Below are 15467 nucleotides of genomic sequence, written 5' to 3' on the forward strand. Positions count from 1 at the left end.
GACTGTTTGTTCACTATTTTGAGTGAAACTAGTCTATGGGAGCAATTGAACGGAAACAGATGACTCCCGCTATTGGAGTTTACGTATCGGTTAGACCACTCATTCATTCTTTTGAGTGAAGCCAGTTTGTGGTAGCATCTGATTGAAAGCAGTCGCTTCCGCTGATTACAGTTTTATCCATGCGTAGGATTATTATTCATTCATTTATTTCGAGAAAACTAGCCCTTGGGAGCTGAATGGAAACAGTCAACGCCTTCGAGCTTATTCAAATGTGAGGACAATGTTATCTGCTAATCTTTTTCTCATGTTATGTTACGAATGTTGCAAACATGCCAGTGTTAAAAATATAAACAATGTAACCGTATGACAATTGTAAAAACCGTTTTTGCATCACCAGATTTTATATTTTCCTGCCCTTACACAATTTTCGGATGCTGTCGTCGTAAGCCCTTAACAACAAACTTCGTATGGAAAACATTTCACACATATTGCACTTATGAAGCATCATTAATGGCTTCAATATCGAATTTCAAATCGATATATGTGGAAGTTACAGTGTGTTCCCACTCATTCACAACGTTTAGTGCAATGCGTAACATAAAGCTGTACAGTTTGTTTCAAAATCTAAATCATTTTCGTTTATGGGCGAAATAGAGGTGGTATTTTTAGGGCACTTTCAAAACTTTTCCGAAATATTTTGTCACCTGATCATACTCTCAAATGAAATCAATCATCGAAAACTTCAAGACATGTAATGCATAAACAATATGCAGGAAACAACTGATTTCAAGTTAGCGCTTTTAGTCTGTACTAATCTCCAATATTCTCATTCACGAGATCTTCAACTTTCTTAGTTTTTGTTTGCCATAATATTAAATACATACCTTTTGAGCTACATCTTTATGCCATTCCGATTTCATGTGCATTTTTTGAGTCCCACGGAATTTTTATAAATTGGTAGATGGACGGCTTATGACTGCATCATGATGACTGGCATGCGTTTTACATGGCGGGAGAACAACACAAACCTTTCTAAGCGTATCGTCCATTGCTTTCGAACAGACAAATCCTGGATATAATGACACCAAGTCCAACAAAAACGTTCTCCTTAGGCCAGTTACGTTAATCTTGATACTATAACTTTCGTCAGATTCCTATGGTTTCAATATAATCTTTATTTTTATTCTACGTATATATTCATTTAACCTAATAATATTAGGTCCTTCAGCCTATCCGTTGAACCGAGGTTTTACACATACACTTTTTGCTTTCAGTGATAGCTACCAAAGAAATAACATCAATTTTCTTATGACGAACAATAATAAAATTGCATTAACAGAACTTAACGTACTTAGGAGAGATGTGAATAAACAGTGTTGACTAAGACCTAACGAAGTTAATACTAGCAATACTTCGACTCCATTTGACGCTGCTGTCACTAATAATTACAATAATGATTATGATAGTAACAGATGTAAATGTATTTATTGTTGTGTGAAATTGGTACTTGAGTGGGGGGGGGGGAGGGGGTTAGATGTACCAACTAAGGCGGATATATAGCTTTGAAAGTGCGATGTATTGGCATAAGGACTGTGTACAGAGATGAAGGTAGGCTTTATTGTTATTTCATTAAATATGCCATTAATTATATTTTGAAGTTGGATATGTCATTCAGTTCTACGGTATAATAAGGGAAGTTTTTCCTACAGCAGAAAAGGACTTCGAGAAAGTGGCTGAGTGGTGTAGTGGTACAGAAAGGATTTTGCTCTGATGGTATCGAGTGATTCTGCATTTTGTTCAGAAAAGGACATTAAGGTTGAGGAGATATACGAGGGACAATGTACACTAATAAGACAGTAGAAGAGACATAGTTTATGGCAGTCTGCACACAGCCAGATGCATATGTTGCTGAAATACGATCAAAGAGTTGGACGTCACAGATGTGTTGGACGCAGGGATTCGCAACCACTTCCAGGAGTCGTGAACTTCGCTGAGATAGATTCTTCCCGAATAACATTTCTGTAATCGATTGGAAATACAGGATGTATCATAATCAATGGCGTAAACGCATACAGTTGAAAATACAAGGTACTAGAAGCAAAAATGTGTCAGTAAACGAGGGGTCTAAACCGTATACCTTAAGACCTACGATCACTTCGATACTGTGAAACAAATTTACTGGGTGTTTGGTTGGTTTGGGTGAAGGGACCAAACTTAGGGTCCATCGGTCCCATAGAATTAGGGAAGGATAGGGAAAGAAGTCAGCCTCGCTCTTTCAACGGAACCATCCCGGCATTTGCGTGAAGCGATTTAGGGAAATCACGGGTAATGTAGATCAGGACGGTCGTACGCGGGTTAGAATCGTCGTCCTCCCAAATAGGAGAAATTTATTCTGCTGCAAGTTCTTTGCCTTCCATATTTTGGGAGGAGGTGTTGCGGACCAAAATAAGAAAAACTGTCAGTAAAAATGGGTTTTAAACTACATACCGTAACAGCTATAAGCACTTCTTCAGTAGAAGAGATGCGTTATACAATAACGAAGGTGAACAAGTGATTATAGTTCTTAAAGCAAGCACTCTACAGCCCATATTTATTTGATTTTTTTCGTTTGACCCATACTACCGCCTATAAAAATATGAAAATCAGGAATCTGGCAGTAGAAGATATTTGTTTCACATTATGGAAGATAAACTGATCGTAGGCCTGAAGATATCACTTTAGACTCAGTGTTCACTAGACTTCTTTACATCTAGTATCGTGCGTTTCCAATTGTATGCATTACGTGACACTGTATCAGCGTTCATACAAAAGTGTTTTGATGTCAGAAGGGAAAGTACTTTTATGTTTTTGTATGGCATGGAGAGTTTCTGATGCTCTCTCGCATACTGAAGCTAAGTGCTCAGTTCTGCATGTATTGTTACTTCTAGACTCAGTGCTGAGGGCGACAAGCTGGTATTTGTCCAGTTTAGAGTTAAAGATGCCAGAGATTCCTAATATTTCGGGGTAATATGTCTAGAATGACTAACCAGAACCACTTGCTTGGATGACCTATGCCTTAACCATATATTCTGAGCACATTTCGATATTGCACACTTGTCGGTATTTAAATTCTCCACGACTGTTTTTGATATTATTGCTTTTGTGCTTAGATACAAATGGAGGTCATCAGCATACATGTCGTATTTGTAGTAGGAGAAAACTAACATACATTGAAAATAGTACAGGACCTCACATGGAACCCTGAGGAAAGTGATACTATCCGTTTCCACTGCGACTTCATGATGCCGGAAATGACATGTTGCTGGCAAGACGGTACGTACTAGCAAAACCACTGCACTAACCTTAGCAAGAAAGTTAGGCTGCTGAGTTTGGCAAGTAAAATGTAGACAGCAACTTCAGAGGCTTTTGATGAAGTCTAAGAAGCGCGTGACAATCGCCTCTTGCTAATCAATGAAGGACTTCAGGTCCCCTGTCACCTTTTATTAAGGCAGATGATGTGCTGCGATATTTAGGTAAGTCTGACATATTCGTCTAGAAGATTGCTTGTAATTAAGCATTGATTTAGCTGTTTGTGGATTAATGAAATAACGTCTTGTACAGTGTTTGAAGAATGAAAATAGGTCAGTAATCCGAAGGTACTGTGGAAACTTAATTTATGACTGTGGCTTACATTGTTTCTGTTACCAGGCCTCAGGGAAAGCACTTGTGACTAAGGAGTCGGTGAAGGCATCTTTTATAATGGGCAGTAATGTATCAATAATAAACTTCGTCATTTGGACTATGATGGAACACTGTCGAGTGGACGGTGATCTGATATTCTTTATGCCTTCATTGACGATACTGTAAAATAACATTCTTTAGACTTAATTTTACGTGGCTGCTATAATTTATCCCGATGAAGTATTCATTAAGTTCCCGTTTTGTTTGCACTTGTGGAAAAATTGACTAGGGAAAAATTGAGATATATCTTCGCTACATTCACTGCACACAAAACTCACGAGCCGTAATGATTACCTGAGTTTCGTGACAGGGAATTGTAGAGAGGTTCCTGCTGCAATTTGGGGCTTATCATCAGTAGTTATTATGATATGAATAAAATTAAGGCTGTAGTACAACATGTATCCAATGAAAATCGCTCACTGTTTGATCGCGTAGGTTGGTAGCAGTTCCAAAGGCGATGACTTCCTATCGTTACCGGCCAGTACTCATCACAGGCCACACAGTACAAATGAACATCCTTGCACAAAATAAAAAGAAATAAAAAAAACGACCACATTAAATTAGCATCTGCAAGTTGTTGACCCTTATATGAATTTTGAAGGGATAAGCTTCTGTTGAGTGCTTCTTGTCCTGCAACTGATGTGTTATATTAACAACCTACTTGTTGTTTATGAATATGTGTACACTTGATGACCTAGGAACTGGGTGGAATACTTTTTCATTCCCTAGCAAGGCAAAATTTCCAAGACGGAGCTTTCATCATGTATATCATTCTTAACTGGATCGCGTACACCTGTATTAGTTTCGTCATTTAGTCAAACGGCAGCTTCATTTCATTTTGTTGTACATTATGCTACTTCCCAGAATTTTTTGACATGTGTGGCGGTACAAAGAAGGAAAGGAAGGTTTCGTAAGAATAAATGTATATTCAGGAAAGTGATATTGAAATGAGATGCTGTATGGAATTCTCAATAGGCCAAGGGTTTACTACCCAATGTGACGATAATATTCTGTGTCCAGGTCGACACTATTCTTCGCTATAATTCCTCCTTTGCTTTCTTTCCTCCATGTTGCCTTGCGTATCATGTAACTGTTTCAATATGTAGCGGAAATGCAGGACATGTGACGGGCCTAGCTACCTTTTGCCTCTTCAGGGTAAATATTTGAGACTTTGCGACACTCCACTAACCTGAAATCTATAGATATCTTTGTCCCAGGGTAGACGGGGTTCTCAGGTTGCGAGTTCATTTTTCTTTAAGTGAGTCTGTAAAATAAGTGAGAGATGACAAAGGTTCTCGATTCTACTAAATGATCTCTTTGGTTCCTTGTAATTGTATAATTAGTTCCATATCTCTGTAAGCGAAATATACTGCTCACAATTTCGCTACAGACTGACTATAGACCCGAAATCAATATGCTTTCTACCGCGCTTCTAGCGGGAGACGAAGATACACGAAGTGCTTCGTCTAAAATTGTTATGCAGTGAGGTGGGAAATAAGAGGATGAACGATTGGTATTAAAAGAGTATTCAGAATGATAGCCAGTGAAATCCAAAATCCCGAGTATTCTTTCTATAGAAATATAAGTTTAAATTTGCCTTTCTCTTCGTATAGCTTCCATACTTTATTTATGTTTTCACAGACGATATCATTCTGAAGGTTTTGGTTCATGTTCTACATGTTCGTCTTCAACGTTTGTGAATGACACAGGAATTCATTCTTTTTATTTGGCAAGGACGAAGAATGCCCACGCGTCTAAGAAAATCGCAGGAATGTATAAGTACAATGGCACGTTCCTCTAGGAAACACGCCGGAATGTATTAGCACATGTTATAGGTAAATAGATATTTCATCCGCTTATTGTCGTTCTCATGTCACTGTTGTTAATTTGAACTAGGAATGGATACTGAAGCAAAGATATCGATATTTTACGACGATACTGTACGAAATGTAATGTCCATTTGTGAAATATCATGTATATAGTTTTTGTATTCGTTTCTGAAACTGAAGGAAAATAGTGAAGTGCACGCTCCAGCTGTTTCAACAGATGTTGGAGTATTTTCTAATTACAGCAAATCCGACAACTGATGTTTCCTTATTGTCGAGAATCTTTCAGAGCACACCATTCAGCGTACAGTGTTGAACATGAGGCTGCAAACTAAACATCACTACGTGTTACTATACCATGTTGCCCGATAAGAATCGTCAACTACGATTGCAGTGGGCAAGCGATTGTTTAGACTGGACAGCGGATCGACGGAAACGCACTACCATGTCGGAAGAGTCTCATTTCTTGTTACACCAGGTCTATGGTCTCGATCAACTGTGGCGTCATCCAGGCGAAAGCATGGCTTCGCGCCAAGGATACAGGCCATGGGACCTGTGCTATTCTAAGGGACATCTAGGCACTACGTTACCATTTTTGCAGGCCGTCTGCTTGATGTCTTCTCCAACGATAGAGGCATCTTATAGAGAGGTAACTCTTCGTGTCACAAGGCTGGAATAGAGCTACCGTGGTCTGAGGTGCACAATAGCAGGCTCACGTTAATGTTTTGAGCAAAGAAATTCGCTTGATCTGAACTTGATAGGACATTTAAGGGACATTGTTTGTAGCCATCTGGTACCACGCATCTGTGGAAAATTACCAAGAACTTGTCGAATCCATTCTACACTGAGTCGATGCAGTATTGCGTTCCACAGATGGAACATAACGTTTTTAAGTAGGTGCTTATAATGTTTTGATTCTAGGCTCTGTGTCATATGAGAGTGGTGCGTCATGAGGATCAGTTTTAACGTCTAGTGTACCATTACATCCCCATTTGTATTGAGCAAACCGCTATCAACTAAAGGTCAGATGGTATATCTCACTGTACCACTCACTGGGGCTTCTTTCTGTTCCATTTACTGGTATGATATACAGATGAATCGTCATTTAAAAGAGTTATTAAAAAGGGTTATTAGTATACACTCTTTCAAATTCTAAAGGTGGCAGGGGTAAAATACAGGGAGCGAAAGGCTATTTACAATTTGTATAGATACCAATTGGCAGTTACAATAGTCGAGGGGCATCAAAGGGAAGCAGTGGTTGGGAAGGGAGTGAGACAGGGTTGTAGCCTTTCCCTGATGTTATTCAATCCGTATATTGAGCAAGCAGTAAGGGATACAAAAGAAAAATTCGGAGTAGGAATTAAAATACATGGAGAAGAAATAAAAATTTGTAGGTTCGCCGATTACATTGTAATTCTGTCAGAGACAGCAAAGAACTTGGAAGAGCAGTTGAACGGAATGGACAGTGTCTTGAAAGGATGATATAAGATGAACATCAACAAAAGCAAAACGAGGATAAAGGAATTTTGTCGAATTAAGTTGCGTGACGCTGAGGGAATTAAATTAGGAAAAGGAGACACTTAAAGTAATAAAGGAGATTCGCAATTTGGGGAGCGTATAACCTCTCCCTCACTTATCGACCTTAATGCCAGTGAAAAATTAAACCGTGGGAATTTGGGAAAGAGCAATCGTCACCGAAGTGAATTTGTCAGTAAACACGGAGGAAAAGGTTACACCTAAATGAAAGGAAAAATGCGAATGAAACTGGTGGAAAATAATTTTGAGAAAAGGGTAAAATTAATAAAGAAAGTAAATGTGCGGTCGTTACGGTAACAATTAATTTGCGTTAATTAGATATTTGGGGAAAATTACGATCGCCAGTCCCATGGACAACTACTATAATAATTGAAAATGTTAGATTAATGCACATATATTTAGCACTAAAAGCCTGGCAACTGAATGTCTGTCAGAAGTAATAAATTTCGATACAATGACTTGATTTAGCGAAAGAATATAAAAACCGGACGATTGAAAATTAATTTAGTGACTGTAATTAATAGTGAACTTTGTTTCTGAAGCACTACGGAATTCAATAAAAGTAAGGTTAGTCTTGGGGTACCTCAACAATCATTTCAAAAGCTACTTGAATCTACGCAATTTAGAAATAAGAGATTTAACTTTGAACTAGAATGAAATGGTTCTGATTAACAAAAGTAAAATTTAGTACGTACCAAGCTGAGCTGCTGTCACAGGTAAGCTAAAATATGGTAACAAAACTCGCACTCTTAATATGTGCTTGTGTAATCTAAATATTGTAGCCAGCTATGAATACCTTAACTGAATTTCGAAACTAAAGCAGTAAAATGGAGTGATAACACTTTAATGCTGCCTTTCGACTTTCAACAACACTCGGGTTCGCTCTGGAAAAGGAAGGGACCCTGCTTGGTAATGCCATTGGGACAATGAGCAGCAAAGGTTCATGCTACGTTGGTGTAATTTAGTGAGAAAAATTTAACAGTTTGAAAAGCTGAGGTCTGCCATACAGTTCTAAAACTTTACGTGCTTCCAGTCTTCCTTGTTGGTTGATAGAAGGTTTGAAGTCGTCGATCGAGGAGGTGGCGATAGTCACTCATTGTCGGCCGTCGCTAATGCAGAAGTTTGATGTTGGCGCACCTCCTTCTCGACACGGTAACCAGGAGAAACGGGCTCTAGGTGTGCGCCAGCTAATGCTTCCAGTCTGCGACTCCGTGTCAGAAACTAACATAGCAAGTCGAGCGCAATTACATGCTGCCCAACCCCGAACGCGCGGCAACTCGCGGGAGCGTCACACAACACACCTGCTCCACTGCCCTACTCCCTCCAGACTCCCTCTACCCGCGCTCCATGCGGCAAAGTCAACACTATAAAAGGTCCTGAACACTTTGGTTCTCAACACGACCTATCGATGTATTCGTTCGATAGCATAGTTTTCCCTAGGCCAGACCAAGCGTAAGATGGAAATAATATTTACAAACAAACCAACTATACATCGACATAAATGCATATAAAAACAGCTACAATATATAGAGACTGAAATGTCATATCTTCAGGTAACAAAGTAAGGAAAAAAATAAATAGTACATTAGATGGAAATAGGAGGATATGCATTTCCGGCGTTACAAGCAAAATAACTTATGATGGTCGAAGTAGAGAGGATATAGAATGTAGACTGGGAATGGCAAGGAAAGCGTTTCTGAAGAAGAGGAATTTGTTAACATCGAGTATAGATTTGTCAGGAAGTCTTTTCTGAAAGTATTTGTATGGAGTGTAGCCATATGTGGAAGTGAAATTTGAACGATAAATTGTTTGGACAAGAAGAGAATAGAAGCTTTCGAAATGTGGTGTTACTGAAGAATGTTGAAGAATAGATGGGTAGATTATGTAACTAATGAGGAGGTATTGAATAGAATAGGGGAGAAGAGGAGTTTGTGGCACAAATTGACAAGAAAAAGCGACCGGTTGGTAGGGTATGTTCTGAGACATCAAGGGATCACAAATTTAGCATTGGAGGCAGTGTGGAGGGTAAAAATCGTAGAGGGAGACCAAGCAGATTCAGAAGGATGTAGGTTGCAGTAAGTACTGGGAGATGAAGAAGCTTGCACAGGATGGAGTAGCATGGAGAGCTGCATCAAATCAGTCTCAGGACTGAAGACCACCACCACAACAGCATTAGTACAATGTTATTTTTGTGGCCGTTGCGGGAGAGGTACTTTGGTTGTTGCATAATATTCATGGATTCCTTATTACAGTCTGTTTCTCTTAAGCTTATAATTAGGGTTTCGTGGGATGGTTTGCTTCTATTTTCTGTGATCTATCAGCGTAGGTTCTTCAGCATGACCGTGGCACTCTGCAGGGTGTCATACATGAGATCATTCGTGCTGCATTCCCTTCTACATGTCCAATACGTACTGTTTTTCCAGTTGATCGGGTCCCATAAACTTGAGCAATATTCTAGAACGGTTCGGTTCAGTGATTTTTAGTCCATGTCTTTGGAAAGGGAACTGCATTTTCCCAGTATCTTACATCTACATATCTGCATATATACTTCGCAAGCCACCGTGTGGTGTATGGTGGGTGGTGCCTTGTACCACTACTGTTCGTTTCCTTCCTTGTTGCACTCGCATATTGAGCAAGGACAAAACACAGTCAATATGCCTCTGTACGAGCACTGATTTCTCTTATCATCGTGGCTCTTAAGCGAAATGTACTTATACGTTGGCGTCGGTAGTGTCGTTCTTCAATCAACATCAAGTGCCGGTTCTCTAAATTTTCTGAACAGTGTTCAACAAAAAGAACGTCATCTTCCCTGCAGGGATTCCCTTTCAAGTTCAGGAAGCATCTCTTTATAATATTGATGTATTGATCGACCCTATCGGCAAGGATCTAGCAACCCTCCTCTGAATTGCTTCGATTTCCTCTCTCAATCAGGTTTTATGGCGATCCGAAACACACGAGCAGTACACAAAAATGTGTGGCACTAATATAACATACAGGGTCTCCTTTACAGACGAGCAACAATTTCCTAAAATTTTCGCAACATCCCATTTCACATCGCTTTACAGTGCTACGCCTAGAAACTTAGTTGACGTGTTTGTGTAAAGCAGCGCACTATTACAACTACATCTCCATCTACTGGATACTCTACAAATCACATTTAAGTGCCTGGCGGAGGGTTCATCGAATCACCTTCACATTTCTCTATTATTCCAATCTCGTACAGTGCATGGAAAGAACGAACGTCTATATCTTTCCGTACGAGCTCTGACTTCCGTTATTTCATCGTGGTGATCGTTCCTCCCTATGTAGGTCGGAGTCAACAAAATATTTTCGCATTCGAAGGAGTAAGATGGTGATTGTATTTTCGTAAGAAGATACCGTAGCAACGAAAAACGCCTTTCTTTTAATCCTGTATCATTTCTGTGATACTCTCTCCTATATTTCGCGATAATATAAAACGTGCTGCCTTTCTTTCAACTTTTTCGATGTACTCCGTCAGTTATATCTGGAAAGGATCTCACACCGCGCAGCAGTATTCTAAAGGAGGACGGACAAGCGTAGTGTAGGCAGTCTCCTTTGTAGGTCTGTTACATTTTCTAAGTGTCCTGCCAATAAACCGCAGTCTTTCGTTAGCCTTCCCCACAACATTTTCCATGTGTTCCTTCCAATTTAAAATTGTTCGTAATTGTAATATCTAGGTATTTAGTTTAATTAACTGCTTTTAGATTAGACAGATTTATCGTGTAACCGAAGTTTAACGAGTTCCTTTTAGCACTCATGTGGATGTCCTCACACTTTTCATTATTTTGTGTCAACTGCCACTTTTCGCACCATTCAGATACCTTTTCTAAATGGTTTTGCGTTGTTTTGGTCTTCTGATGACTTTATTAGTCGATAAACGACAGCGTCACCTGCCAACAACCGACGACAGGTGCTTAGATTGTCTCCCAGATAGTTTTTATAGATAAGGAACAGCAAAGGGCCTATAACAGTACCCTGGAGAACGCCAGAAATCACTTCTATTCTACTGAATGACTTTCCGTCAATTACTACGAATTGTGACCTCTCTGACAGGAAATCACGAATCCAGTCACATAACTGAGACGATATTCCATAAGCACGCTATTTCAGTAAGAGCCTCTTCTATTCGAACCATACATGGTAGTTTTTCCTACTCGTCTGCATTAACATACGTTTTCCGACGGTTGGAGAAAGCTGCCATTCATCAGACCAACTTGAAATTTTGTCTAAGTCATCTTTTATCCTCCTGCAGTCACTCAACTGCGACACCTTCCTGTGCAAAGGAGCTCAATCAGCAAAGCATCCACAGTCTGCTGCTAATCGAGTCAGGCCACTTATGTACGTAAAGAAGGAAACGATCCTAACACATTTCCCTGTCACATTCCCGGCGGTACTCTTGTCTTTTATACTTTGCCGTAATAGGTTCTTGTACTGAAGAAGACTGCAAGCCAGTCACGTACGTGGAAACCAATTCCGCATACTCGCACCTTCATTAACAGTCTTGAGTGGGGTACCGTGTCAAACGCTTCCCGAATATCTAGGAATAGGGAATCTATCTGTACACTCCTCACTGGTTTTCAGGATATCTTGCCGAGAAAAGGGCAGTCTAAGTTTCCCACGATCGATGTTTCCTAAAGACATTCTGATTTGTGGAAATTTATGTACCAAGGGAATTTATTGTATCCGAAATGAGAATATGTCAAGGACTTCTGCAGCAATCTGGTATTAAGGATACTGGTCTGTAATTCTGCGAGTGGTACCATCTGCCACTCACTTGGCTTACGATTGAACTTATGTGATTTCGTATTCTACCTCCAGTGATTTGTGAGTTGACTTTCTCCAATTGTGCTTCATTGATAATGAAGTCGCAGCATATTACGTTTTGTTATGTTTGAGCAGTGTATAATTTTGCAGTTTTGAACATTTAAAGCAAGTAACCTATCTTTACATCTTTGCAGCACTGGCGAATCTTACCAGGACCAGGTTGGATACTCAAGCAGTTTTACGTTTCTTTATTTTTTAATGAGACAAAATTTCCACAATACCTTTAAGCGAACAGTTCTGCATTTGTGACGTGTTAACTTGTAGGCTGACAGAACAGAATGAACATACTGTTATAAAAATGTTGATGTATCGAGTGAGGGTTATCGAGTTTCTCCGTGTTGAGTGCTGCACGTTTTGGTTATTGCGTATTACAGGTTTCTCTATTTCTGTGAACCTATTTTCACAGAAACAACAGTGACCTCGCTAACAAACTGAATAAACCATAATCGTATTATCACTCTGTAACAAAGCACAGGAGACCGAAGGTCACTCGTGCATAATTGGTTTCACTGAAAAATTTCTGAAATTTCTCGCAAGAGTTCTGGTTGACTCTATATTAATAACTCGGTAGACAAAATTAACAGTAACATCTGACTAGGCAGGTAATGCAGTTAATCATAATGAAATTCTGGCTGAAAAAAGACCTGCACGAATATCCAGAATGATATTGACAAGGTTCCCAAGCTGTGCAAAGCGAGGCAACTAGATAAAAATGTTCAGAACTTTAGAACTCTGTTCGAAGATATCGTTCTAAATATTCTATAGATCTCTGCGTTGCAAAACTCGATTTAGATAGAGTATCTGTTCATCACTTTCATATAGATAATCACAGAGATTTTTTGTCATGGCTAATACTGAAAATTGTTTTTCAGATTTTCCGTGCGCTTAAAAATTACCAGTTCACCTACGTATGTCTCAACTGTCATCCTTGAATATCACAAATATTGCACTGCGAGAGGTGCACGGTACTCTCCACTGCTCACGCCTCTTCCGTTAAGAGCATAAGCACGCTATGACCGTTCATGTTGTTTTTAGCTTCTTCGGTGTTAGGAGTTATCTATTTTCGATCTCCCCAGAACACTTTCATTCCAGTCATCCTTTCCTAGGTATCTGTCTCCCAACGCTTCGTGTACTTGGCCTTACTACCAAAGTGCCGTACTCTCCAAAGTTTTTGTTATGGACCACGGTATCTCAATTCGCCTCCATTCTTCCTCATTTAGTATCCTGTCTTGCCTCATTAACTGCAGACATTTTCTCATATCGTCCATTTCCCCTATTCTAATTTTTACCCTAACTTCCCATTTTTTGAGGTCACATCTGAGTTCTGTATGGGGCTATGTTCTCCACCACTCTGCAAAATGTTCTTAGCTTACTGGCCTACCGAATATTCGTATTCCATGTATCCCATGCAGAAATTTAGTAGCTCTCTTACCCATTACCTTTCTGAAGCTAATACCCTTATCACTTATACCGGAGTTCTTATTGTTCTCCACTACGTGTAGCTCATCCATGATTTTATTTCTTCTTCCACTGTGTAAATTTTCACCAAATCATTTCCCATACACATGCACTCTGCCTTATCCACACTTAATCGCAAAGCCCGTTTGCTTCACTCTTCTTTAAGCTTTTGCAGCATCCATGTTATATCGTCTTCATCTTGAGAGGCCGTTATCGAGTCATCCACAAAATGGTAGAGATTGAAGTATATCATCACCGATGTTTATTATCATTCCTGAGCATATTCTGTACCAGTCATTCAGTACCTGCTCCAAATAAATGTTACAAAAATAGGTGGCACTCAACAACGATGTTTTTAAGTTCTTCTCTGCATCATAATTCATTAAAATTCTCTCTATATCTGTTTCACATGTTTATGCAATGTTGCATACTCACATTCACGTCAGTTAAAAGTATTTATTTATTGTGAATGTATGCTTTCCCGGCGTAGACAGCTGGCGAAGAGTTCTCGGGCTTCCAGCCGAGTGGCGGTGTGTTCTAATTGTGACGTATCGACGAGTGACATACTCGTCGATACGTCACAAATGTGCAAACGGCTCTGAGCACTATGGGACTTAACATCTATGGTCATCAGTCCCCTAGAACTTATAACTACTTAAACCTAACTAACCTAAGGACATCACAAACATCCATGCCCGAGGCAGAATTCGAACCTGCGACCGTAGAGGTCATGCGGTTCCAGACTGAAGCGCCTAGAACCGCACTGCCACAGTGGACGGCGAAACGTCACAATTTGAAGATACCGCCACCCGGCTGGAATCCCGAGAACTCTTCGCCAGCTATTTATTTATTTATTATCTTTTGCTATGAACAAACTATACTCGCAGTCTCTATACCTGGTGCAGTTTGTATAATACAAATTTAAGGGTGCAAATATTAAATAATGCCTTCATAAATCATTATGTGATGTCGAATGTATCTGCTACAGCTAGCATAACGTATCCTAAGAATCCAATACCTAAACCTGTAAAGCTAAACATGAGTAGTAGATGTGCAATTTTACATATGAGTTCTGAATTGGTATTCCTGGAGCACCTGGTGCTTAGAATCTACACGTAACGAAGTATAATTACTCACTATAACTGTACCCTATATTGCTACAGCCAGCTTATTATTGAATTGCATCGTCTGGGGCTACGTTTTCAAGTTCACTGTAACTCTGACACCAAATCGATATTTGCTTCTGCACGTGAGATGGCCACCGTATCTTCAGGAAAGTTTTCCTGGTATCACATCAGTGGCTCTGCACTCTCAGAGTGACTTTCTTCCAAGCGCCTACAGCGCATCGCCCCCAGACTCATCACGAGGCATTTCTCTTGACACCTTCCGAGATAACTCCGGACGCCCGACCCGTTCCCTGAAACTGACTTGTCTTTCCTGCTGGAGTTTTCTTATATGTTGATATTCACCTACTTCAATTTCGGATATTTTACACAGAGTATCAACCAGCTTCACATCTTACTCATTACTGGCTAAGCCACATTCGATATCTGATCATATGTCCATTCTCTGTCTAAATTCAGTTTTTCTTGGCTATGAAGCAAATTATATCGTTGTATACTTACAGGTGCCTAGTTGCACGTCCGTATCCTAATCTTATTAATGTTGCATACACACAAAGGATATGGGCCAGGCATTGTCAAAAAAATGTGTCCTCTATTCGTAGGGGTTCATATAATTCAGTGTTCCGCAGATTCTTGGGAAAATTCTATGTGCCTACCGTGCTATACTCCCTGCATCTCACCCACATATTTATTCGGCAAGCTTCGATTACTTTAATAGTTTTTGGTCATCTATGTTCTGACCACTGTAGTTCATATTTTTGCTATATCACATCCATGCTACCACTGGCAAGCACTTACATATAGTACTTTTATGTCTATTGTGCAAATTCCTGACAACACGATGAATTGTATGAGTACATAGTATCTATTCTTGTGGACATGCCCGTAGGAACAGACAACACGCATTCGCATAACTAATTCGCCTTGATTGGCAATGAATCTACAACCTTCAGTCTGG

Source organism: Schistocerca gregaria, chromosome 1 (genome assembly GCF_023897955.1).
Source record: "Schistocerca gregaria isolate iqSchGreg1 chromosome 1, iqSchGreg1.2, whole genome shotgun sequence".
In the NCBI taxonomy this organism is placed as follows: Eukaryota; Metazoa; Arthropoda; class Insecta; order Orthoptera; family Acrididae; genus Schistocerca; species Schistocerca gregaria.